The sequence below is a fragment of the Gymnogyps californianus genome, chromosome 3 (assembly GCF_018139145.2).
Source record: "Gymnogyps californianus isolate 813 chromosome 3, ASM1813914v2, whole genome shotgun sequence".
Taxonomy (NCBI): domain Eukaryota; kingdom Metazoa; phylum Chordata; class Aves; order Accipitriformes; family Cathartidae; genus Gymnogyps; species Gymnogyps californianus.
Window position 1 is genome coordinate 93,027,582 of NC_059473.1, and position 27,730 is coordinate 93,055,311.

General features: G+C 40.7%; 1 long non-coding RNA gene across 1 annotated transcript; it reads left to right on the forward strand.

Annotated features, from left to right (window-relative positions):
- The first annotated feature begins 16 nt into the window (after positions 1-16).
- Positions 17-3,362, forward strand: LOC127015108 (uncharacterized). Its single transcript, XR_007766271.1, has 3 exons — positions 17-114; positions 212-403; positions 1,938-3,362. It is a non-coding gene; the product is annotated as an uncharacterized LOC127015108 (long non-coding RNA).
- Positions 3,363-27,730: the final 24,368 nt, after the last annotated feature.

Genomic DNA, 27,730 nt, shown 5'->3' on the forward strand with positions numbered 1-27,730 from the left:
TTGCCCTGTCATGGAGCAGTCCTGTTCCTGCTGCTTTCTGGCAGGAATAACTTTAGTTTGGAGCCTTGTAAAAGCTTTTTAAAAATCCTGATATATTGTGTCTGTGGGCAGCAGGTTAGTAAGGCAGGATTTTCCCTTTGCAGAAGTCACACTCCCTCTTTTGTGATGGACTTGATTTATCCACATGTTTTGTGGTCTTGTTCTTCATTAGATACTCTACCATCTCACCAGGGCTGGAAATCTGTGTCATTAGTCTATGGCGCCCAGGTTTTCCTGCAGAGCACCTTCTGTGGATGGGAGTTATACCATCAGTCCTTTGGCATCACGGCTGTTTGCATGACAGGTTGCATACCTTGGCCAGCAGCACTGCAATTTCATGTTAGAGTTACTTCAGAGCACTTGGGTAAGTACCAACCAGCCCTGTGTATTTTTTACTGTCTTTTTGAACATCCTTTGTTTTACATTCTTTTTTAATTAGATGTTGTTATTTTCTTTCTGAATTGCAACATTGAGGTTACCTGAGTATCTTGGTGTTTTTGAACAGCCTCCAGGCTGCTTGTAGGTGATTTGCTTTTTGGATTGTGTTTTTGGGGGGTTTGGTGTGGGGTTTTTTTGTTTTGGCGTTTTTTTTTTCTTAATTATCTGATTTTAAAGTCCTCTTTCTTAAAATTCCTTGTGATGCATTGATTTACCTTACTGTCTACTGTTACAGCTTTGAAACCATTTGTATTCTAAATATTATTGCAGAACAGCTTTCCCATTAATATCTTTTGAACTAGGCCCTGTGAACACTCAAGGCCAAATCTGGAACAGTATCATTTCTTGTGGGTCCTGCAACTGGCTGGCTGAGGAAGCAGTCCTTTACTGGGCAGCTGAAATCTCTCATTATTACTAAATCTCCAAAATTCACAGCTTCTCTAGTCTCGTTGAACTTTTCCTGATCATTCTCATCATTCCAGAATGGGCTCAATAGAACAGTTCTAGTATTACACTTTTGCTTTTAGAATATGGGATTTCTACCCATAGAAATTTCAGGTTGCTTCTTTTTTCTTGTGATACTTGAACTGTATTTCTTTGTCGTGGTTTAACCACAGCTGGCAACTAAGTACCACACAGCCGCTCACTCACTCCCCCCACCCAGTGGGAGGGGGCAGAGAATCATAAAAAAACCTCTCATGGGTTGAGATAAAGGTAGTTTAATAGGACAGAAAGGAAGGAAAATAATGATAATAATAAAATGACAATAATAATACTAAGAGAATTAGAATATACAAAACAAGTGATGCACAATGCAATTGCTCACTGACCAATGCCCAGTTAGTTCCTGAGCAGCGATCCACCTCTCCCAGCCAACTCCCCTCAGTTTATATACTGGGCATGATGTCATCTGGTATGGAATATCCCTTTGGCCAGTTTGGGTCAGATGTCCTGGCTGTGTCCCCTCCCAACTTCTTGTGCCCGTCCAGCCTTCTTGCTGGCTGGGCGTGAGCAGCTGAAAAATCCTTGACTTACTTAGTATAAACACTACTTAGCAACAACTAAAAACATCAGTGTGTTATCAACATTATTCTCATACTAAATCCAAAACACTGCACTATAGCAGCTACTAGGAAGAAAATTAACTCTATCCCAGCCGAAACCAGGACATTAATGTACAGCACTAATCTTTCACCTATGCATCCTGCCTCTCTAAAGTTGATGATAACCTACAAACAGTGCATTGCACTGATCATTGTCCTTCCAGGAGGCCTCTGATGTACTGCTGTATCAGGGTGACCACTCAGTGCCTGCCCAGTGTTTCCCCTGTCCTAATTTTTACGTATCTGTCACTGGAGTAGAAGCACTTCCAGGCTTTGCTTTTGCTCTGTTGCTCAATATCACAGTCTAGCTTTTTTCTTTCTTGCCTATGCTATTTATTTTTCTCCTGACTTTTTCAGGACGTTTCAGATGTGCCTAACTGAGACTCTCGTCATTGCTCTGAGCCCGGAGAACAACTTTACCCTAATGTAAACATGTTATTGGCAGTGTTTCAGTTACCTTTGGCTGTCTAAAATGATTCTAGATATTTGAAGTTATGAATCTGAGACATCCTCAGTGGGCCAGAAGAGATGATACAGAGCTGGGGGGAAACCAGGACCTTTGAGACCTACTGCTGGAGGCTGGATAGAGTACTCCAGAGCACTTCAGAGGGCATCAGATGCTTATGTGTGGAAAGCTGAATCAAGCTCCTGACACTAGCAGCCTGTTCAGTGCTAATCAAGGAAATAAACTACATCTGATCTTCCCTGCCACAGCCCACTGCATGTACATCTATACCTGTAGACAAGGCTATATGATAAACAAGTCTTTTTTTATAGAGATAGTCTTAGCATGAGACTTTTTGGGGTATCCTTGGCTGAGTGCAAAACAAGAAAGACTGGTGGGGTGATTGGCAGAGATTGGAAAAGCCGAATACAGACTTCAGGGGGAAAAAAGGTAACCAAAACAGAATGGCAACTGAAGCATTTTTTAAATGTTTAGCTTTTGGGATAATTTTTATCATTTCCCTAATGGCCGTTTACACTGCCAAAATTACTACTATCCACTACAGTATTAATTCCCACAGATAAACAAAAATTCTACAAAGACAGAGCTACATTAATGCTTTGAGTAGGGTAAACCCTACTGTGAATTTTTAACTTATGGACATGTAAGTTACTGTACTTTTTCTAGGAACTGAACTGTTAAAAGACATTGTCCGTAGGCACTTCCTTGTCATTGGCTTAGATCACAAGAGAAGTGAAATATCCTAGAAGGAAGATATGTTGTGGGTTTTTTCTTTTTAATTGTGGTCAGCTTGTGATACTTTGTAGCATTGAGCTTTTCCCTCCTTTTCCCAACCCCCTAAATTGTCATTGACATTTCAGTCAAATAATTGAAATTAACACACCTTTAGGCTTATATTCAGGTTTGCTATCTATTCTGAGTAGCCACTGATCTCAAGGAAGGATTTTTCTTCATAATTATTCAGGCCCTAATAGAAACTCTTTACATAGATGATAACCGTAGCTCGTGCTCTTACACAGGCAGAATTGAAACTTAGGAAATGGAAGAAAGACTGTATGGCGTACACGGGAACAGTGTTAGAGGTGAGTGTATGAGAGGCAGTTAATGTAGTTCGTTGGGACTTATTCTACAGGGTGCCTGCTCCAATAAGGGTTCAATGTAAAACAGTGTACATGGTGTCTCAGTCATGCAGGATGCTTATCTAACCCAGAAATGCCTGTGACCAAACGAATCCCCTGATTTGAAATCTTTCTATTTAATGCCCATATGTTATATGGGGTCAGGGTGACAGAATGTATTTAAAGCCTAGAATAAAAGCTTCCATGTTTGTAACTGTCTGGACATCTTGGACTGCCTACTAGCTCAAAGGCATTTTTGGAAAACAACATGTTTAGAAATGCCTTTTTCTTCCCTCTGGATATCAATGACATACATTGACACAGACCTACTGACCTTGGAAAAGTATCCAAAATTCTCCCTAAGTAAGATTCCAGGGGTAAAAATTACATTATTGCTGTCTCCATAAGCTCAGCATCCTGGCACCATGGCTATTTCTTACTGGTTTGATGCGAACAGCGTAACTGGAAAAAATCTCACGTACTAACTGGCTAGTGATAAAGCCATCAAAAGCCAAGCAATAAGCAACAACGTATTTGAAGAGTGACGTCTCCTTCACTTGTCAAGGAGTGCAAAAGTAGCAGTTGGCAGATTATTCTGTTTACAAAGAAACAGAACAGCAGTGGAAGATTAATTTTTGAGGTCATCGTCCTTTAATCCAGAGCAGAGGCTGAAGGATATTGTCCTTTTTCAGGTCAGCTGTTACTAGGGATTACTAGCTATTACTAGATCTATTACTAGGGTTAGCATAAAGTAAGGAAGGAAGCTGAATTCTTACATCCTGTCATTTGTTCTAAGGTATTTAGGAACTCAGTCCATTGTGGAAACGCTTTAAAATAGGCAGTTTGTACTGGATGACCTTAGGATTTTTATAGGTAGGACAGAGCAGATGAACAGAAATCATCCCAAAGAAAGGGCCTTATTTCTCTCTGCTCTCTTCTGCACTGCAAAAATTTTCCAGTGTCTTTAATTTTTTTCCTGTAGATTACCCTTTTCTAGACTTCCTCATTGTTCTCCTCTGGAGTATTCCTAATTGATCCACAGGTTTCTCAAACTGCAGCACCTTAAACTGGACAAAATACTCCAGCTAAACTCTTGTCATCCTAAACATATGAAGAGGGTTGTGTTGGTTTTTTTTTTTTTCCATATCCTTTGCAGATAAGGTTCCTGTTTCTCCATCTGAATGGGATTGTCTTATTTTCTTCAACAACAGAGCATAGTTGATCCTTTCAGTTTAGGAACCACCTAAACTTCCAGCTCTTTCCTGAAGAGCTGCTGCCGAATCCAGCGTTTCTCAAGTACACGCTTCAGCTGCTTACAGGATATTCAGGACAACCAGAGAGGCACCAGATATACTTTAGACATCTCTAGACTTAGGAGTTGCCAAAGACTGGGCAACGTGGACCATTCCTTTAATTACAGATAGATACATTTTACATGAATCATTTCCTAGGTTGACAAATCCTGTGCCAGAAAAGCAAGGGACATGCTCAAGGTCTTGTAGAGAAGCTGCTCTGCTATTATGCATTATCATTCCCTTGGCTAGACAGTAATTTTACAAAACCAACTGTTAAAGTTAGATTCAGCTTTAATTTTTCGAAAAGGAATAGTGCACCACAGGTACTCTGGTGTATGAGATAAGTGGTGTTGCACAGTGCTTTAGGTGCCTTAGCTTTTACAATGCTTAGGGCCTTCCATTTGCAAGGCTCTGGCCTGCCTTTCCCTGGTAGCTTTGTAACCTCTCACCTAAGCTCTTGTGGCAATGTCTTTTGAAAGCCTTTGGGGCACTGTTTTCTCCTTGTTCTCATGCAGTTGTTTTTGTGCCACTGCTTTCAAGGCCTTGCACCCAGAAACCCTGACAGTGGTATGACAGTTCTCATGGGAAGCACCTGCCACTGGTATGGGAATCTCCCTGTCTTGCTTACCTTTCCCTTCCTTACCTTCTTTATCCTCCTTACCCTATTCTTACCCCTTATTTTGTAAGTTTTCATTTATATTAAACTAAAAATTAGTGTATAACAAAGTAGACAGTGGTAATTTAAGTACCTTATATTACCCAATATTATATACGGATGGAAGCTTTGCAATTGATCACATGCAACACTTGTGCCATGTCAAGCATATTCCATTCAGTGGGAGGAGCATTCCAACAGGAACAACCATCAGGGAGCCTGAGCGGGTACTGATGAGAAGTGTACAGTACTCCTGAAAAAGCACAGTGAAAATTCTTTGTCACAGTCACACCAGCTGCACTGGACAGCACCCTCCGAGGGTGCTCCTGTGGGACCCCATCACTGCTCTTTCCTGCTGGGAAAAGCAGGAAAGGGAGAGTTTTCCTTTTTCCTTTTCTCTCTCTCCTTTTTTGGTTTTTGTTTTTTTTTTTTTGTGTTGTTTTTTTTTTCTCTCCCCAAAAGTAACTTTCACCATTAAAGCCAATGCCTGTTGACAGCTAGGGTCCTTGAGCTATGGGTCTTGCTAATAAAGCTCTGTGTATGTAAACCTGTTTCAAAATCCTTTGTGCAACAGTGTGCATCTTGTTACTTAACCATGTGAACTGCCCAAAGCAATTGCTGTAGATCAGGAGGAATTTTTTTAACAAATGTTATGCATTTGCCCCAGACCATGCATGTTTAACTTAAAGAGATAAGATTGTTACTAGATAAGAAGATTTAGTAATTGGTTTAAAACTGTGGTAAGAATTGATCATAGAATCATAGAATAATTTAGGTTGCAAAGGACCTTTAAAATCATCGAGTCCAACTTTAACCTAACACTGCCAAGTCCACCACTAAACCATGTCCCTAAGCGCCACATCTACATGTCTTTTAAATACCTCCATGGATGGTGACCTAACCACTTCCCTGGGCAGCCTGTTCCAATGCTTGACAACCCTTTCAGTGAAGAAATGTTTCCTAGTATCCAATCTAAACTTCCCCCGGTGTAACTTGAGGCCATTTCCTCTTGTCCTATCACTTGTTACCTGGGAGAAGAGACCGACACCCACCTTGCTACAGCCTCCTTTCAGGTAGTTGTAGCGAGCAATAAGGTCTCCCCTGAGCCTCCTTTTCTCCAGGCTAAACAACCCCAGTTCCCTCAGCCGCTTCTCATTAAGACTTGTGCTCTAGACCCTTCACCAGCTTCATTGCCCTTCTTTGGAGATGCTGCAGCACCGCAACATCTTTCTGATCAGTAGGTCAGAGAGACGTTCCAAAGATTAAATCTCTCCAAGACGAAACATGAGTTTCTGTGCAAATGGTAAATGGCCCCTGAGACACTGAAGATGAATGAGACTATCACAGTGTAAATTGAAGAGTGTTTAACTTCCATTTACACATTAGTCATACAATTTCTAATAGCAGGAATGATCATCACTCCTGGGGACTAAAAGGATTCAGAATACACTGTATAATCAGTCAAGTCCAGATATGATTTTGTTTTGGTGATAAGCTGTGCTCCAGTGCAGCCTTTGAAGTGAACTATAAAACAACTCTTGAGAACCTGTTAGTGCATAGTGCCATGGCCCACAGAGCTCCCGTGCACAGAGCAGAGACACAGAAAGAGGAGGGATGTCTTCTGAGAAAGATACTTGAGGGACATTGGAGGTTTATTTGATTGTATGTAACCTGCTAGCCAACTCCTTTAAGCTGTTAGGAGCAAATAGGCAGCAAAAGAGCACCAGTATGAGTGAAGGCATAGGCTTTCTGTTCAACTACAGCAAGCCTCATACACTACATCGCTCTTGTTGCACAACTGCTAATATTATTTACACTATGTTGTCCTGTTCATTCTCAGCTGTGAGTGACTTGTGATGATTCAGCAAGTAATAATGTATTACCACGTCTGCATGACGCTTACAGGGAATTTAAACTGTTTTCCTGTAATCAGAGTAGATCATAGAGACAAATTTGCAGAAGCAAAGGGCATAGCACAGCTGTGGGAAGTGAAACACTGGAAGTAAAGTTCCTTGCACAAGAAATGAAGGACCTGGGTCCTCAAATTAGATCAAGGGAAGGTTCATGCCTGTGTCAAAGAAGAAAAGAATAGGACAGGGAGAACAGTATGATACAAAACGCAGGTAGGCAGATGCTCCAGGGGAGAGACAGAAAGAGTGTGTGAAACTGTTACTTGCTAACCCCCTCATTAATGCTTATGACTAATTATGGCAATTAGCAATAAATACACAGTGCCATATCTGATAAGTAGCTATTTCACCGCAAAGCGCAAGTGCTGTTGTGCATATTTTCTTTCAATTCTTGGCCAGGATTAGCTAATCAGAGGAAAAAACTGTTGATTATGTCTGAGAAGAGGAACTATACTCTCTGTGGTAGCCTTGAAGTAATGACATATCTTACTTGCGTTGCTAAACTATTGCATTGTTTTAATTTACTCTTGGGTCACTTTTAAGGGGGAACAGGGAACGCTGAGAATAGAGCAGTATTAAGTTGATGAATGAGTAATCAGCTGAGTCATCACAAATGAGGAAAAGAGTTCATTAATCCAACTGTGAAAGGGTTCTGGCTCTTTTTAAGAATGAATTCCATGATCCCTAGTAGAGAAGTAGAAAACTTTCTAGCTTTCACTTTAGACTACTTTGTTCTGTTGGTGCTTCTACTGGAAAATCTTTTAAAGTAGTAAAGGTTTTAGAAAAATCCTGTGTGGGAGAAATGACTGTGAAGATGGTGAATTTTTGGTAATAAGGCATCCCATAGGAGCTGTGCTATATGTGTCAGCCTTGTGAGGAAGTCTTAAATACCCTAGAGTGATGCAAATAGCATTGGGCACCTATTTCTTTGCAACATAGGGCTGGCAAATATGCTAGGTAAGGCATTCTTTGGATGTGGCAGCCAGAGGCCAGACAATGCCAGAAACAGCAGTAGGCACTAAAACTTGTGCAACTGAACAAAAACCAAGAAGTGGAATTCAGTTTATGATGACAACATCTACATTTAGGCATCTGGGAGATATTTAGGTAATACGTTTTGAGATGTCTTAGGCAATCTTTCCTGGCCTCTGGATGCTGCTCAGGGAGGGTATCAGTCCTCCATAGACCTTGTGTCACGTCTGCCTGTCCTCTGTGGATGCCATGTGTACTCCTGGGCATTCAAAAGGCACTTGACACTGATGTGTGAGCAGTTTAATCAAACTCTAGATGGGTCTAGACTTGTTGTTGCAGCTCCCTCTATAGCCAGGGGATAGAAAAAGGCTTCACGTTGACCAGAAAGGGAGCCTAAAAGACAGAGATATCTTTTTTTTTTTAAATATAACAAAAAGAAGCAGAATCTTATATTTTAATATAGAATCTTAATGTTATATAATATTCTATTATTAAAATTATGGAAGAAATTAAAATTTATTAGATTAAATTTATATAAGGAATAATGTTTACATTTCCATTATAAGGGTCAGCTGAATGGAAATAAGACAGAAAAATTTCTATTTGCATTTAATAACCATAAAAGCAAAATTAAGTATAGAAGTGAGTTCCGGAGATTAAGAACCACGGAACAGAATGGAGAAAGATAATACTGACAAGTAATAACTGCAGTATGCTGTTGAATTTGGAGAGGGATTGTGAGAATAGGACTGAAAAGAAGTTGGTCAGTTCTGTATGCATATTTATTTGCAGCATTTTGAATCAGTCCTGAAATTTTAAATAAAATAATCTGCTGAATCCCCAAACATGAACAGGTCAATTTTGTAAGCACGCACTGACTTTAGATTTATGACCAGACACAGCATATGAGAAATTCAGAGTAAATTGAAACAGGTGATTTTAAGGAAAACAACAGTTGGTTATCAGAAATAACAAAGATAAAAACTTTAATGTATGTTAAGAGATGATGAAACAAAAAGAACTGTTACATATAAGTGACAAATCATAGAAGAAATGTATGGCTATGGTAAAAAAGTCTTCAAGCTTTTCAACTGAGCTTAGAAAAGTCAGAGGAGTATCTGTGGACACACATCACAAAGGCAAGTAAACAGAAAACACTCCCCAGTTAACGGTGAAGTTTGGAGAGAGGAAAGTTTTTTTTTGGTCAACAGAGTGGTAATCTCTGAAGATAAAATAAGAGAAACTGAGGGAGGAAACACAGGAAAAAGGGAAGAGACTTAATGTGTTTGTATAGACTTTATTGTCTTTATGCAGGTAGTTGACTTAAAATTTTTACATGTCTATGATATCGAAGATTACCACTTTATGAAACTTGTATAAACTTTCAATTATGGAAAACCAGAAGATTTAGCCCTTTTGATTGGAAGCTTTGAACATGGAAACTGATTTTAACAGTCCGGCTATGCCTGGAGTCAAAAAGCCTAGGAAAAATCCTGAATCAAGCTTTGATCCTTTGAACAAAATAGGATATTGATAACAAATAGGTACCTACATGGAGTAATCTAGTTGAACACAAATCATCCATATCCTCTGGCAATAATCAAAGGCTGATCTTGTTTCAAATACCTGTCAGCAAAAAGGATGCAAAGAAGACAGAGAAAGAACTAGCAAGCTTAACAACTTCCTACGATCATGTTTAAAAAAAAAAAAAAGTGCTCTCAGTCCTGCTAAAAACTTGTTAGCAATAACCCACGAATGGCAAACAGAGAAAAAAGGTGATCCTCAGTTCCAGCTGGTGATATTAAGACTTCTGCCTTTGCTGTAGCTGGGAAGCTCCAATGCGAGCGAGTTCTGAATTTATGTTGAAGGTGAGAAATGAAGAAATGGAACTGAAAGGAAACATACAGGTACTAAGCAATACTGCAGACTCTCTGGAAGTTGAAATGGTTGCCTTGTTCATAAGAAGCATTCCTCTGCCATAAGAATGATTGTGGCCTTTCATAAAGGCAACATAACAGTGGTGGTGATAGCACATTCACTTGATGTGCTTACTACTTGCTGTAGAGGTACTGCATGTTGTCCTCTGCTAGAAAGAGTGGCTGGGCAGCAGGAGGAGACCTCTGCTTGCCTTGTCCTGGATGCTGCTCTCTGGGTCAGATGGAGCTCCTGGGAGGAGGAGATTTCTCTTGGACTATCTAGGCATGCATGTCTGGAGTAGAAGATGGGACGGTCAGTGTGAGAGCGTGAGGGAACCAGCAAGCAGAAGCCTGCAGCGTTTAGACACTGGAAGTTTTCTGAGAGGCTTAGGGAACAAATACATATGCCTTGGAGGTGATGGAAAGAAGATTTTCCCGGTGGACCCCACGCAGGCTGCCCAGTGTTTGTTGCAACCAAGGGCGCCAGGAGAAAGCTGCTGGCCTGAGAGAAGACTGGTGAAAAGGACCTGCATGCCAAAGGGCAGTTTTGTTTTCTAACCTTTTATTTTAATCTGTCTCATCTGTTGGAGTTGACTCATTCTGATGTCAAAAATTACTGCTTTTTGGTCTGTGTTTTCAGAAATCTTGGCTGTAGAGATCTAAACCTTTGTTATTTTTGGCACCCTCCCTGTAAGTGCAGACAGATGCACCTCAAAGTAGTGGCTGGCTCGTGAGCCTTTCAGAGTCAGCAAGGCCTGGATACATCCCACCGAGCATTAGGCACAAAGCTGAAGTAATTAAGGGAAGGAATAACCTTTCCTAACTGCATTTCACTGAAAAAGTGTATGTTCAGTGGAAACTTTTCCCTAGGAATGCCTTGCCAGGCACATGAGAAGTTGGCTGGAGGGCCAGAGCGGGGCAGGCCTGTCGTTCCTGCTGACCACCCCAGCACCTTGTGTGCCGTTAGTTAAATTCCTGGCATCTGAGCAGGTGAATCTGTCTCCAAGAGGGCAGAAATTAAAATACTTTCCTTAAAGTGCACAAGTTTATGGCAGGCTGAAAAAGAAGGTAGTCAGTGATAAGATTTTTCTTTTTGTGAATTATATTACATTGGTGCAACAAGATAAACTCCCTGTTAGTATTACTGGATCCAGGACGCTGGCTCTCATCCAGCATCCTGTATTTCTGCAACACAGATCAGGTATCTCTAATAAAGAACCATTTCTGTGAATGCCAGCAAACAGTGCAACGTTATCTTTTACAGCAGGCAGATGGCTGTTTACAATGGAGGGGAAACGTTTCCGATAGTAACTGATGGTTGTAACGTTCTCCTCTTCCCTCATTTGAAAGTTATTGCTAAGGAATAAGAGAAAAGAGCTGAACGTGTGGAGCTCTGCGTGTGAGGGCAGGACTCCTGGGCTCCTCCCAGCAGTTTTGAGAGGCTGACTTTCCTATATAAATACTGCCTAAAGGAAAAAAAGACGGACTGGTATCAGAGAACCTCATAAATGAGTCTCGGAAAAATGCTTGCTGTTGCTCGTTGTTAAAGAGCAACTATGGTAATGCTGAAAGGAGAACTTGCTAGCTAATGTTAAGAGCTCCTTTGTGGCCACTGTACAATAGTAGGCTGGAGCTTGTCTTGTTTTTTGGAAGAGAGGTCAGTCTTTTAAGAAAGAAGGAGAGAGAGAGTCTCAGGCTGGAAATGGCTGCTTCTAGACAGGGTAATGTATGAGGCAGGCAGTGCCATTTACATTTTGCCCAATAATTGTGGAGCAGTCTGGGCTGTGATTGTCTGAACCATTCGTGTACTACTTGATGTAAATGTTAAAGATCACAACCTATGCTGAGAACCAGGCAGACACATTTTGTGTGGTTGCCTTGAGTCAAATCTAAGAGAAGATTAGACTTAATTATCATCAGGTCTTAGTAATATATATATTTCATACCTCTGCCTATTTATACTTATTTCCATATACAGCATTTACAAGTATGTCTCTATATAGATATCTATATATATCATAGACAGATGCATATTTAGTGTATGTATTAGATTGCTATTAAGAGGTTTCTTCCATTAATCACTATTGTTCTGTTGTTTTTGGAACCGAAGAATAAAAATGAAATGGATTTCTGCCAAACACTAACTAAAATAATATCAGGTTAGTCATAAAAAGGGTTTCTTCAGTGAAAAAATACAGATTTTGCAGACTCGTGACTTCAGCAAAGAAAGTAAGGTTAGTGTCTGGTGGGTGAGAAGAGCAGTGTTTTGCATCATCCACAGAAATCAAAACCAGCTGTGAGCCTAAGAAAGCACTGCAAGGAATCCCAGCAGGCACCCACGAACATGGTTAACAATAGCACTAAAGGTATACATTTTCAAAGGGATGTGTGAGGTTTTAGCCTCCTGACATCCACCAAATGTGGTGAAATTCATGTGGCTAGAAGTCATGCAATGCTGTGAAAGTTGAGAAGATTAGGATCATTTGATCAGACGACATGAGAACCATATGATTAAAGCGTCTGTAATTCCAAGTTCCAAGACAATGGAAATTTATAAGGCTCTTTATATCAAGAGATTTTAAACTGCTAGAGGAGTGCGGAGGGCATGGTGCGAGCCCACAGAACACTGCAGGGCATGGGTAGATAGATGTACAGATTTGTGAATGTAAGTGAAGTAAGCTAACCTGAATATTTTTTTTCCTTTTTCCCACATACAATTTTTATGCAACTACATTAAGTTCCCATATGTTGTAGTGCAGTACTTTACAGTGTTTCTCTAAAAGTTGTAATAGTAGCTTTTATTAATCAAGATTTTTGATAGGCATGTATCACAATTATAGAGGCCGATTATAAATATTCCATCAAATACCTGTGTATAAAAATTAGGATCCTTAAATACTACCAATATTGCTGAATAAAATAATTACTGACTTATAAAAAAGAATAAAGAAGGTGATAAAAAAAGTAAATATTTTAGGTAACATTCACCTCAGTTTTAGCTGTCTGAACTGAGGAGTTCAGTCTAAGGTAGCTGTTCTGGTTTTTAAGTTAAAGCACACATGTCTATCCACTTAGAAGCCTTAGTCATTCATCCCCTTTTACCTCTGGTAAAAATTGACCTTCTGAAGGCAGCTCCCTCCATCCTTTTGTCATCTTTTAGTTTTTTTCTCTAGGACTTTCTCTTGAGTCTGTTTAAGGATCTTCTCATTCCATTTTTTAAAATTTCTGGACTTTTCTCCCTTCTTTGTTGTTTTTTCCTCCCTTCAGCAGTCTTGCTTTGTTGCCAGAAGGAAGAGGAATTAGTGACAAATGGGTGAATCCGAGAAGTTTGGTTCCTTATCTGATGTCTCTTAAATGATGAACTTTTGCATTTCCAAAATTGGCCTACAAAGTTCACAAGAACAGAAGACTCATGAGAAAAGACTGCCTTGCATGATTTTGAGTGTATTCCCCTTTTTATTTGGCAAAGCATATGATTTGAATAGAGGACTTTGGCATTCTTATTCATAGACATTGCCAGAAAACAGAAGCACAAAGGCATACAAAACTGAAGCAAAATGAAAATAAATTAGCCAAGGGTAGTGAAGCTAAAAATAATTTGGTTTGCAGAATTCAAGTTTTAAGAAAAGGTTCAGGGTCAGGAGCTGGAAAATATCTAATTTGATATGGCTTAAATTTACCCATTGATACAGTTTTTTGAAGTTTTACAATTTGGATCTTGTATGCGACATGGGTCTGAAAGAAAGAAGGGTCGTATTTATTCTGTCAAATTCCTGCCTGACTGGGGATCAGCAAGCTCTGTTTTATGCACTGGGTGCAGTTCTTACACCATGGAAGAGATGGTCTCTGCCATAAAGAGGATGTACTGGAAGTAGGCAGACAAAAGAGAATTATTATCCAGAAAATACAAGTGAGGAACGTGACTTGCCCAGAGTTGCAAGGAGTGCTGGTGGCAGATGCAGGAGCAGGACTCTTTTTAGAATCAGCTCACACAAAGACCATTTTTGGCCTTTAAGAACAAAGCCTTCTGACACTATTTGTTCTGACAGCAACTTAGCTCTAGAAGCTGGAGGCTAACTATAAACCGCACGTGGTCAAGAGCATCAAAGCATACTGAGGGTTACAGCTGTGTGATGAGGTTCATAGTGGTGGTAAATGCCAATGCTTCTAATAGAAGTTGCCTTCAGTCACCTCTTAAAAAGCAGAATGCCTTATATTTTATGAGAAACTAAAAGGTGTTTTTTCATATGATGGAAACGATCATTTAGTTTTCTGCAAATGTTTTTGTGCATAAAATAGTCACTTTATGTAAATCTAAAAATATTTTGTATAGGATTGAATGGCACCTAATTTTTGTTACTAAAAAGAATAGCTGATGAAAATAGTAATTTTTTGGTTGAAGTCATAATACTGTTTTTCAAACATGGAATGAAATAAATGGACGTCTTGATACAGCTCTGCTGTTACTACACTCTTTTTGAGCACCAACGAAGAGTTAAATAGTGCACTATGTTTACACTTGAGTATTTATCTTTGGGTTGACTTCCTGCCTGAGACACTAATGTGAATTTCTAGGTGATCCCAGAAAAGAATTTAAAAAATCACAAAATACAAGGATTCCAAACTCTATCTTATAATAAATTTATTGGTAAATGGATAATGTGCCAGAGCAGAAACAAATATGAATGATGGAGCACAAGACAATCTTTCAAAAATGAAGTCATAAAAACTTAATGTGTCTGGAAGAAAACGAAATCCAAATGTTTTACATTACATTTAGGAAACTAGTGCATTTTAATACGACTTACAATTTTTACTGTAGAGCTTGTTTTCTCAGCAGTTGTAATGGGTAATATCATCACAGGAGGAAAAGACAAATATTTTAAACCAAACTGAAAGCCAGATTACATTAGTTGCTGCAAATAAAACTAGTTACTGTCTGTAAGATACTCAATACATGGATGCTCATACGAATGTTCAGTATTATTATGAATAATGTTTAATGCAAATGCAAAGAATCTGGCAGTTGAAAGAGCCACAGCAGCTAAAACAAAGAAAAGGAGTAAATAAAGTGAATCTTACTCCAGCCTAAACTAGTAGAATTTAATAGAACAAAGACTTAAGATCTTGGCATGGCACTTCAGCTGTTCCTTGCATGAATCTTAAAACTGTAGCACAAAGAGCACAAGCCCTGAAGTCATGTTACAGATTCAAGGGTGAAGAGTACAAATTTACCTTTAAGATTTGAAGCTGAATGCCTTAATGTACCTCTGCAGCTTAGATCAATATGCAACTATATGCAAATATCAGATGTTTTAGTACACTTTAAAAATCCTGTTTGCTCCTGAGAATAATTGTGCATAAGCTATTCACTGATTACTACTTTTATATGCCTTCATTGAAATTTGTGTATTTTGTGCAAATCAGTTCTTCCAGTTCTGTTTCCTGTATGGACTCTCTTTTAGGGACTGATTTGCCCAAGGTTATTTTTAGTGTTCTCCTTAGTATATATTGCCTGAGTATCGCTAGAGTGAACACAGCTAATATGCTAGGATATTGCAAGCAATGAGATACAGTGCTGAGAGACTCAGAAAAAAGCGCCAAGCAATTTATTTATGTGTCACCAGAACATCTGAGTCAATCCAAGGGGCAGCGCTGCCAACGAGCAGACGAGTGAGCAATATCTGGCATGATTCACTGCCTTTGATGCATCGGTGCCTCTAGTGACCCCTCTGGATGAACCAGGAAATCAAGAGCTGTGGACAAAAAGTGGGGAACAGCCAGTCTCCATTAGGGGCTGTTCACACGGGACAGAGAATATGCTGGGAACGGAATCCATGGAGCAAACAGGCCGCTGAAGAGTGATATGCAGGGAAGATAAGGAGTGAGTCATCTTTTATATTAAGGATCTCCTTGACTTCATGGAGCTCTATAGGGCAAAACTAGAGACACGCCTATTGGGAGCTTCTGCATCAACTTCAGAGGGGGAAGTAACACTGGGGACATCTTGGGAGTCTGCTACAGACTTCCTGACTGATAGGAAACAGAGGAAGAGGCCTTATCCAAACAACTACTGAAAATGTCCCACCTGCAGGCATGTATCATTATGGGTGGCCTCAACTGTCCAGACAACTGCTGTAAGGGCAATGTGGCTTCATGCAAACAAACCAATGTTAGGCTGTGTAGGTGACACGTTTCCAATGCAAACTTTAGAGAGGCTGGCCAGGGGTGTGGCTCTGTGGGACTTGCTGCTCACAGACTGAGAAGGACTGATGAAAAATGTGGTCACTGGTGGCATCTTAGGCTGCAGGGAGCGCAAGGCGATGGAGTTCAGGATCTGGAGGAAGGCTGGAAATAAAACTGCAGAGACAGGGCTCTAGACTTTCAGAGAACAGACTTGGTTATTTAAGGAATTGCTAAGCAAAATCCTCTGGGAAACAGTCCTGCAGGGGCAGCGTGCCCACAAGAGGTGGATGACTCCTTCAAAGTGAACTCACTAAGGGATCAGGAACAAGCCATCCCTTTGTGTGGGAAAACTGGAAGTTTCAGCACAAGGCCAGCTTGACTGAAAGGGAGCTTCTTGATGAACTAAAATACAAACAGTGAACATGTTCAAAGTGGAAACAAAGATAGGCAACATAGGAAGAACATAAAAGGATCGCTAAGGTAGTTAGGGACAAAATTAGCAAAGTTAAAACCCAGGTGAAGCTAAAAATAGCTTCATTAAATTGAGCAATAAGGACGAGTTGTAAAGGGAAGATGTGGGGCTCCTGATGTGTGAGAGACAACACAGGGTGGATTACGTGGAAGAGGCTGAAGTACTCAGGACCTTTTTTACCCTGCTCATCACAAGCAGAACCTTCTCCCTGATCCCTGCAAGTACCAGAACAGTTTGGGAAGGAGCCAGCACTGGGTGAACAAGTTAGAAACTGCTTCAGCTGGACATATTCATATTCCTGGGACTGACCTAAAGGTGCTGAAAAAGTTGGCTGCTGTAGTTGCTTTGTTGGCTGCTGTGCTTGCAAGGCTCCTGTGTATTGTCTGTGAAAAATTGTGATGAACGGAAAAAGTGAACATTACAGTCATATTCAAGAATGGCAAAAAAGAGGATCTGGAACAGTTGGCTGCTGGCTCACCTCAGCCCCTGCAAAGATCATGGTCCATGATCTTCTCTTGGAACCCATTTCTAAACTCAAACAGGACAAGGAGGTAATCGGAAACAGTCATCCTGATTGCCTTCTGTAGTGAAATAACTGCTTATGAGAATGAGGGGAGGGAGGTGGATGTGCCTTTAGTAAGGTTTCTGACCCTAGAGCTCTCATCTGGAAGCCAAGAATGTGTGGGCTGGATGATCAGACCATTGGGTGAGTTGAAGATTGGCTGGGCTGCCAGGCCCAAAGTGTAGCACTCAATGGCTCCATGCCCAGCTGGTGGCCAATAACAAGCAAAGTACTCCGGGGTTGATAATGGAGCCGATGTTCTTCAGTATTTTTATCAGTGACTTACATAATAAAGCAGAAAGCACTGTCCAGCAAATTTACAGATGTCACTAAGTTAGGGAGGAGCTGCTGATACAGCGAAGGACATAGTTTCTATTCATATTGACCTTGAGAAACCTGAGGATTGGGCCAGCATGGATTTCAACAAAAAGAGTACATATCTGCACGTGGGAGGCTGGGAACAGGCTGGGTGAGTAACAGCCTTGCTGCAGGAGATCTTGGGAATAGAGTGGAAGGCAAATAGAGCTACAGGCTTGCGTAGGTTGGAAAGGTCTCTGGTGGTTGTCTTGTTGAACCTTCTGCCATTAGATCAGGTTGCTCAAGGCCTTGTCTAGTTGTGTTTTGAATATCTCCAAGGACAGAAACTCCACAACCTCAACCTGATATAGTGCTCATCTACCCTCACGTTGGGAATTTTTCCTTACATTGAGTTGGAATTTTTTGTGTTCTAACTTGTGTTTGTTGCCTATTGTCCTTTCTGCGCCTCTGAGAAGGGTGGCTCTGTCCTTGCTACACTCTCCCAGTACATTGTTGTAGGCAGCAATAATATCTCCCACAGCCTTCTTTCTCCATACTGACCAAACCCAACTCCTTCAGTCTCTCCTTGAACATCCTGTGTTTCAGCCCCCTAACTACCTTGGTGACTGTCATACTGGAGTGAGCCCAGAGGCCAATATCTTTCTTGTGCTGGAGTGAGCCCAAAATTGGACACAGAACATGTGTCTCACAACAGCTGGAAAGAAGGAAGAGTCACTTCCCTTGACTGTTGGCTAAACTTTTTAAATACAGCCCGAAAGCTGGTTGACTGCATGTGCGTGCTACTGACTCATGTTTAGCTTCTTTTCCACAAGGACACCAGGGGCTTTTCTGAAAAGCTGCTTGAATATGAGCCCAAAGTGCTCTGCCATTATGAACATGGAAAAGTGCATAATGGGCTACTGTATACCTCAGGAAGGTGTGGCCAGCAGATTGAGGGAATTTATTATACCCCTCTGCATGGCACTGGTGAAACCACATGTGGAATGCTGCAACGCATTCTAAGCCCCCTCTTCAAGTGGATGTTGAAAAAAGGGAAGAGTCCAATGGAGGCCTATTTCAATGGTCAGGGATTTTGAACAGATGGCCTTTGCAGAGGGGTTGGGGAAGTTGGGCTCATTCAGCGTGTCAAAGAACAAGCTAAGGGATAGTTTGGCAGCAGCCTATAAATACTCGAATGGCAGTTGCAAAGGTTATGGAGCTTAACTCTTTGCAGTAGTGGCAGATGATATAATACGAGACAACAGCACAAAGGGCAGTTTGAGAGGTTGGACATTAGGAAAAACTTTTTCACCAGGAGGGTAGAGAAGCACAGGAATAGGTCACCCAGAGATCTGATGGAGTCTCCATTCTTGGAGGTTTTCAAGACTTGGCTAGACAAAGCTGTGGCAGACCTGATCTAGTACTGGTGATTGTTCCTCTCTGAGTGGGATTTTGAAACCTGCAGAGGTTCGTTTCAGAAACATTTCTGTGATTCTGTGATCTGATGCTGTTAGGCAGGAAGCCCTCAAATGAATAAACTGTGCTGCTCACCAGAAATCATCATTCTTTTTCAACGCTTAGGGATGCACAACTGGAATGCATGCTTTTCACGGATAACCACCAAAAGAATGGAATCCTTTTTTAATTTGGACTTGGCTGTAGTGATTCACACGTTGATTTTGACCTTCCTGTTTCATTTCTATAGTTCTCTTCAGCTAAAAATGAAACCACTTACCTTAGAGTAGGTAAAAATGATTCAGGATTAGTAACCATTCTGCTCAAAGGAGGCTGAAAAGCCTGTTGTGGCTATTTCTTCACTGCTTTGTCATGGCATTTCACAGAGGTTAGTGTTCTAAAATGAAAGATGGTCAGGAAAGTATATTTTCTTGGAAATGCTGGTGAATACCAAGAAGTTGATAGTAAGGACTATTGGTGTAGTGGCGACTACTATGAGAACTGAGATTCCTGGTGATTTGATGTCTCTTCTGGTGGATGCTGAAGCAGTGGCATTAAACCCAATTTCCCAATGAACCTCATGGGCAATTTAGTCAAGTGCAACAACTGGCTGTGAAAGAATCCAGAAGTTTCAAGCAATGTAACAAAATCCATTAATTTATTCCTCATACTTTTTGTTGCTAGTACAGATGGAAGTATCATTAGAGAAACAAGCCTATATTTTAGTTTATGTTAGCTTAGTTATGTCGTTAGTATACTTATGTTAACCTATATTCAGTAGATTCGTGCTTGTTCACCTGAAATGTTACTTGATCAAGGACATGCTCCTTTATGTGTCACTTTTTTATATATGAATGCATTCTCCTGGCATTAGGAGCTCATTTGCAGGAAATGTACATGTAGGAAAAAAAGGACTCTTTTTTTTACCCTGGTTCTGGCACTCAGTACAAGTAGGGAAGAAGACTTCATGCCTGGTATTCCTTATTTTGAATGAGCGGGATGCATGACCTGGGTTGCTTTGTTTATATGTGTTGGCCAATAATGCAGATTGGATGGCAGGGGGGGAACCTGGTGTGGTCAACAGCATTAAACAGCGGGTTCTCTGCAGTGAAAAGTGGGCACTGAAGTTATGAATCGTGTTATTCCTGCAGAGGCAAAAATAAGGCATGGCTGCCTGCTCAGAATTCTGACATAATAGCAGAATTTTAATTGTTCTCATTATGCAAGTTTTATTAAATGCATATATTTCAATGAAGTTTTTGCCAGGAAACTGACAGCTGTTTCAAGCTGATCAAATGGTTGGAATTTTTTGAAATGTTATGGTCTATGTTGTTTACTGGAGTCAGACAAAGGGACTGAGAGTTTCCAAAACTTTTAGTCCTCTTGTTCCAAACAGCAGGTTAATTTTTAAATCCTTAAATAGCATTCAGTTCTAAACCAAAAGTAACGCCACATTGCAATGAAAGCAACTAAGAGTTCCTTTGCAAATAGAAAGCTTAACTAAAAAGTTGGAGGACTATGCCATTTGGAATGCAGATATAAAGTTAATCACTGATGTGTTTAGATTGGAGTAATTTAGGAAATGAGAAAGTTCAAAATGTTTTGCATTAGCCAATGTTGTTGAAGAGGTGACCTGGCAAAGCATAAAGCCTGTGTGTCAATTAACAGTTTTCCAATAGCCAGAAGACCATTACTTTGTGACTCTTCTTGAGCCTAGAAATGGCTCCCACACTATAAATTATAATGATTTCTTTCTCTTTTTATGCTCAAATCTCCAGGTCTTTATTTCAATATTTCCCCAATAGTAATACCAAATGTTTGGGTATGTGTGATAGTGTATGAACCCCAGTTTTACGGATACATATGAACTGCATTTTCTGCTTGTGAAGAGTCCTAAATCAATGGGAATATTTTGGCATGTGAAATTAAGTATGCATATAAGTGGGAGATCAAGGCCTAAGCAGTGTGTTTGCTTTCTTTCGTCTGTCTCATGTTAGATCCCTGCCCTGGGAAAACCATGAGATGTTTTTCAAGGAAATCTAGTTCAGAAAATAGTCCTATTTCAAGGATTAAGATGATGTAAAATACAGGCTCTTATAAGCCTCTTGGAAAAAAATGTCCCTTACCTAGAGGTTAAGAAAGGAAGGAGCTGCTTGGAGAGACCTCAAACTAGGAACTGGGCCATCATGGTCCTTTTATAGCATAACTACCTGGATAGATGTAATTGGCTGTCTACAACCACCAAGGTATGCAGAAACCAATCCAGGAATGTCTGATGACCTGACTTCTGCAGAACTTCTAATAAAGGCAAGTGGTGCAGAGCCTAGAGTCTGACCTCTGTCTCAGTGAAGGAACTGTGACAAATAGACTGAGACTCTGGTTGCAAATTTTAGCCCAAGATCTGGACAGCCTCCTTATTAGTGATGCCCAGAGGGTAAAACTCCCCTTCCCTTTATGGGATAAGCAGTACTAGTGCAGTTGTGAAAGTACTCTTTTGTTTTATTTTGCAAGTTAGGAACGTACCAATGAGTAATTGCTTTTTGGGTAGACGGAGTATTGTCACTAGAGATTTTTAGAAGTGTTTTCCATTAATTTGAAGAATGTTTTGAAGCAGGTAAGAAAAAGAAGCAACTGTATGTCTGCAACAGAACTTTACTTTATCCTTCTTATTCCTACACACCTGGATATACCATGTTCCTGCTGTATTCTAAAGCCCCCTGCCTCAGAGCTTTCTTCTAACTCTCCCTGCTTTAGACTTTCCTCTTCCACTATTGTGTATACAGCTTGATTAAAGCCCTTTGGAAATCTTTCACCCTAGTGTTTGACTGTCTCTTTTCAGATACCCCGCAAGAGACCAGCTCAGTGTTTGATTCCAACATGGGAAAAGCCCATACAGAATCATAGAATAGTTTGGGTTGGAAGGGACCTTTAAAGGTCATCTAGTCCAACCCCCCTGCAATAAGCAGTGACATTTTCAGCTAGATCAGGTTGCTCAGAGGCCCGTCCAGCCTGATCTTGAATGTTTCCAGGGATGGGGCATCTACCACCTCTCTGGGCAACCTGTTCCAGTGTTTCACCACCCTCATCGTAAAAAATTTCGTCCTTATACCTAGTCTAAATCTACCCTCTTTTAGTTCCAAAACATTACCCCTTGTCCTATCACAACAGGCCCTACTAAAAAGTCTGTCCCATCTTTCTTATAAAAGCCCCCTTTAAGTATTGAAAGGCTGCAATAAGGTGTCCCTGGAGCCTTCTCCAGGCTGAACAACCTCAACTCTCTCAGCTTTTCCTCATAGGAGAGGTGTTCCATCCCTCTGATCATTTTTGTGGCCCTCCTCTGGACCCGCTCCAACAGATCCGTGTCTTTCCTCTGCTGAGGACTCCAGAGCTGGACGCAGTACTCCAGGTCGGGTCTTGCCAGCGTGGAGTAGAGGGGCAGAATCACCTCCCTCAGCCTGCTGGCCACATTTCTTTTGACACAGCTCAGGATACAGTTGGCTTTCTGGGCTGTGAGCGCACATTGTCGGCTCATGTCCAGCTTTTCATCCACCAGTACCCACGAGTCCTTCTCTGCATGGCTGCTCTCAATCCCTTCATCCCCTTACCTGTATTGATACCAGGGGTTGCCCCAACGCAGGTGCAGGAGCTTGCACTTGGCCTTGTTGAACCTCATGAGGTTCACATGGGCCCATTTCTTGAGCTTGTCCAGGTCCCTCTGGATGGCATCTCGTCCCTCAGGTGTGTCAACTGCACCACTCAGCTTGAGAAAGACTGTCTTCTGTCTGTGAATCCCTGTCGTCCCACAGGAAACAGAGAAGTCAAGTGAATCCACTAGGACAGGCTTTTATTCTTTTCTTGGTTAACTGGTTAACCTGCTTGTTATGTTGCAGGTCCAATAAGAAAATCAGTGACAGTATATGTGGCAAGAATGACATTATTTTCCTCTCTAGATTACAATACTACTAAACTTACTAATGGAAAAAGCCTGCCATTTTTGTGAACAAAGAGCTACTACATGTTTTTTACTTGAGCAAGCGACATTCCTTTCTATTGCTGTATTAGTCTGAACATCTAAACCCACTGCTCATTTTATTGGCTAAGCTACTGCACACTAGTTCTTCTGACACAATCTATTAAGCCTAAAGACTAAGCTGGTGGAATAGAATGCACGAAAACACATAAAGAAGGGTCAAAAATACATATTTAGGAGTTTTCTTCTTGCTTACAATATACTACCCCATTTTGTTGGGAAAAAAAATGCATTGTGAACAACGATGTAGCTTTGCAAACACACCACGAGGAAGTACTGGGCTTTACCAAGGATACAAAAAAAGGAATCTTGGCATTACAGTTCAGTCTTAAATATAGGAAGAGAGCCTTTCTTTAATCTCAGTTCAAATGCAAATAAAATTAAAAGGTTATGAATTTTTTGTGTCATCTAGGAGCCAAAGCAAGGAAATAAGAGGAAGCTGAACTTCCTCTACTCTAAGTCAGTAGTAAACTAAAAGTAATAGTCCCTCATTGAATTTTTCTTAAGAAAAGCGAGGAATAGAAAGCAGCCCCTTGCCCCAGTTCCCTGTCTACAGGTTTTGTAACACCAGCATGTAGAGGAATCTTGGACCTGCAGTGGTTCATTCTGATGAGCCAACAGCAACCTCCAAAAAGGCCATCCTAACAAATCTAATTGCTGGCAGCTGTGACTCCTTCAGCAGGATTTCAGGGTGGAGTCTCCTGGTCACAGACCCCTACAGGTTCCTGAAATTCTACTAGTAAAATGGATTAAAACTGGGAATTCCAATACTGCTGATTTCTTGGCAGACTGGGAATAATCTGCACAATGCAAGCAGTTCATCACTAGCTCTTTGTGAAAGAATATTATTTCTTTGAATTTGCTTACTATAAAAGAGCCTTGGTTTAGAGTTTATTATTCAATTTGCTAAGGTTGCCTGAGAAGTAAGTGGCTCTGTTCCAGAGTGTGGAACTCATATAATGGTAATGTTGTGTACTTTATTTACAGTCCAGGTCTTGCTCTCTGATCAGCCTTTATGTCAGCTATTATGACCGCACTAAGGCTTAAACAAGCTTTCTGGTGTCTTTGTTCTCTAGGTCAGAGCTTCCCAAATTTTCTCATTTGGGTCCTGCCATTGTGCAGATGGTAGATATTATCAGTGATGGTGCCAGCAACAGCAGCTCCTGTCTCTGTCATAGTCCATACGCACATGAGGTAAGACTGACACCTTCATTCTTTCTTCTTCATCCTTCTGACACATATTCTTTCCTCTCTAAACTGGCTTGGCTGAATTTTCTGCACCTTGTCTCTCTCCTGCCACTACATACCATTTTGAAAGATATTTGGAAAACTCTGGTGTAAGTGATACAGAAAGAAAAGGAAGTTGCAGAATATTACTAAGGATGAAAGTAGCATCACGGTGGAAACTGAGAGCAATTTTTATTTTTGTTCTGTTGTTTTATAGGATTTTTTGAGACTATAAATAGAATATTCCAATGAAGAACACAGATGCAGTGTCTGATGGAGATAAAACTTTGAGGATCTTTACAAAGCTAAGACCAAGTTCTAATAAATTTCCTATTCCAGAAATTACTTGGCAGTCCAAAAAGGAAGTTAGGAAACATGTATTGCTTAACATACTGTTGAAATAGAATGTTTCATATTAGTGCATTTTGCCTGTGGCTATGCCAGACTGAAGACACCTCCAGCTTGTCACAGAAACTAATCCCAGCCTGGTGGGTAATTGGATGGAGAGACCACCTCGGAGTCTCGGGTGCTATAAACACAAGCCAAGAAACTGTGGCTGAACACTTGGCAAATATCTGACAATGGAAACCTAATGAGTGGAAAGACTTCAGTTGGCCCTATTGTTATTCCTGAGCTAACAGACCAGAGCAGAAGAAAGTTATTGCTTTTTATTCATTAATTTGAACAATGAGGGAACAATAAGAAATTGTGAATTTTCTAGAACAGGGAGCTTTAATCTTGGAGACATACGTATCTTCACAGAATACTGCTAAGCCTCAATGCATTGTGTGAATCATTTTTAGGAATAAGTGGTAATTATTAAAGTGAATTTCATACAGTAATATCAATGAATTCTTATCTGAAGTTGTTGACTCACTGAAGGGTAGGACGGCCATTGAGGGACCTTGATATGCAGGCTGACAAGTATCTCAAGAAATTTAACAAAGAGAAATGCAAAGTCCTGCACCTGGGGGGAATGATGCCAGGCTGGGTATTGGTTACTAGGGAGGAAATTTGTAGAAGACGATCTAGTGGTCCTGGCAGACAAGAGGCTGAACAGGAGTCCACAGGATGCCTTTGCAGTGACAAAGGGTCATCACATCCTGGACTGCAGTAGCAAGTGGTAGCTAATTGGTACAGAAAAGTGATTAGTCCACTCAGCCCTTGTGAGTCCATATCTGCAGTACTGTGTCCAATTTTCAGCTACCTGGTAACAAAAGAGATATTAGCAAGTGACTGTATCTAGTGGAGGGCCACCAAGATGGTTAGGGGGCTGGAGCATACAAGGAATGAAGAGAGGCTGAGTGATCTGGTTTGTTTAACTTGGAGAAGTGCAGACTAAAGAGGGATCTAATTGTTGTCTCTAACTGCCCAATGGGTGGGTTAAGAGGAAGCCAGACTTTTCCTGGAGGTGCATAACAAAAGGAAAAGAGGCAATGATCATAATTTGCAACCAGGAAAATTCTGATGTGAGAGTGGGTAAGCAATAGAACAGCTTCCCCAGAGATACTATGAAAACTACCTCCTTGGGGGATTTTCAAAACTTTACTAGACCTGAGCTAGCTGATCTAGCTTTGAAGTTGACCTTGCTTTGTGAAGGGAAGCTGAACTAGCTGACCTCCAGACGTTCCTTCTGGTCTGAATTATTCTATGATTGTAAATACTGTAAATCCTGATTTACTGAATTCTTAATCAGAAGAAATATATCAACTCCGTTTCATCATGATCAACATTTAGAACTGATACAGTACATATCAAGCTAATGCTGTTACGGCATAATTTGTAGCCAGACAGTTTCTCCCCACTTTCCCCCATTGAAACAAATATTTCTTGCAGGCCTTGACAAGAATTGTGTTGGGGAATCTGCTTGGCTCTAGAATGGGATTTTTGATCAGAGAAAGTCACAGTCCACAGTTACTAAGACAGAGCCAAGTGGCTGAGGCGTCAGCCTGGCAAAAGAACATTCAGTTTCTTCTTCTACCCAATTCTGGAATTTGGAACTATATGGAATATGAACACTTCACTTACTGCAAAAGCTATTTTTAGGTTGATCTCTCATCTTTTCTATATTATTACCTCATGCTTATAAATAAAAAATGCTGAAGCAGTCCTTCATAGGCCTCTCTTAAAAAAAGGCCTCAATCTTGAAAGAGTGAAGTTATCTGAACACCTTCTTCTAAAGGAACCTGTTCTGGTGCTTAACCGGTATGGGATTCCATTGTGAGCAGAACTTCAAATTTTACCCATGATCTTTAGATTTGAAAATAATACTTCTTTCCTGATTTTGAGTCCTTGTCTAATTTTCATCTTACAAATTCTCAATATATTGTAGTATAAGAGAAATAAAATCTGCTTTTTACTCTGACTTCTGTAGAGAATATAGATGGAATTTTTACTGATGGTAACTGAGTCTCTCCAAGAGTAAAATTCCCACTGCCATCAATTCTACTTGCATGAACAATGAAAGATAAAACTCACCTAAAGTCTAAGTTGTTTGCTCTGTCATCCCTGGATATTTGTAATCTTTTCTATTAGGTAACTCAAGTGATGGAACTGGTTTTTCGAAGTGAAATAATTTAAAATAAAGCTTTTTATGCTGTGATATTTTCAAGATGCTGGCCCATGAGAAATCACTATACTTTTCACTGTGACTGAACAAATAGATTTATGTAATTATAGTGATTATGATACGCACTTATGGGGTCAGGAAGGAGATAACTTTCCTAAACTTTTAGACAATGAGCAAATGTTACTTGGTTTATTTGCCTCTCATTTTTATTAGGTAGTGTGGAGATGGTGATGGAAAAGGAAAGCACTATTCTGTTGCTTTCTCAGCCTTCTTCGATTTGTGGACCCCTAAACATTTTCTGATATTTTTCTAGTTCAGTGCATAGGCTCTTTGCCTTTTTCCATGAGTTCCTTGGGGTTTGGTGGATACTCAGATACTCACAAACAAGTTGAATTTTGCTGTCACTGTGCACTGTGGGTCCTCATTGCCCCTGTACCTGAGCACACCACAGTTACTAACAGGATTTACTGTCATCTTACCTGTGTGAGGTGAGGAAGTATTATCCCTATTCTCTCACTGGTAAAGACAGACACAGGACAGGACATGGGATGTCCCTAGCATGATGCTGGACAAGGGGAGAAAGCCCAAGCTCTTTACAGGTGGGTCCTAGCCTACTTTCCCCATTCCTCCTACCATCCACAAAATAGCAGCTGAAGAGGGTCAGACTAAACCTCTGTCTAGCTCTTCTTCCCACCTCCAGCAGTAGCCACTGCTGGATGATGAGAGAAAGCACTTAAGAGCAAAGCGCCTTGTCAGTGTTGGCTCTTTCGTGCCCCTGGGATTTGGAGACTGGGAGACTGCCAGAGCAGGAGGCTGATGGCATGCTGCCCATCGTGTTTAACAGCTGCCAATGCAACTGTGAATTTGTCTCATCCATTCCTGAAACCCGCTTATAACTGTGGCCCTCAAAACATCCTTTAGAAGTGAGTTTCACTATTCAGCTGTACCATGTGTGGAAATCTGCGTCCTTTTGTTTGTTTTACATTGGCATTGGGTGCTAAATAGTTTTTCCAGTAATGG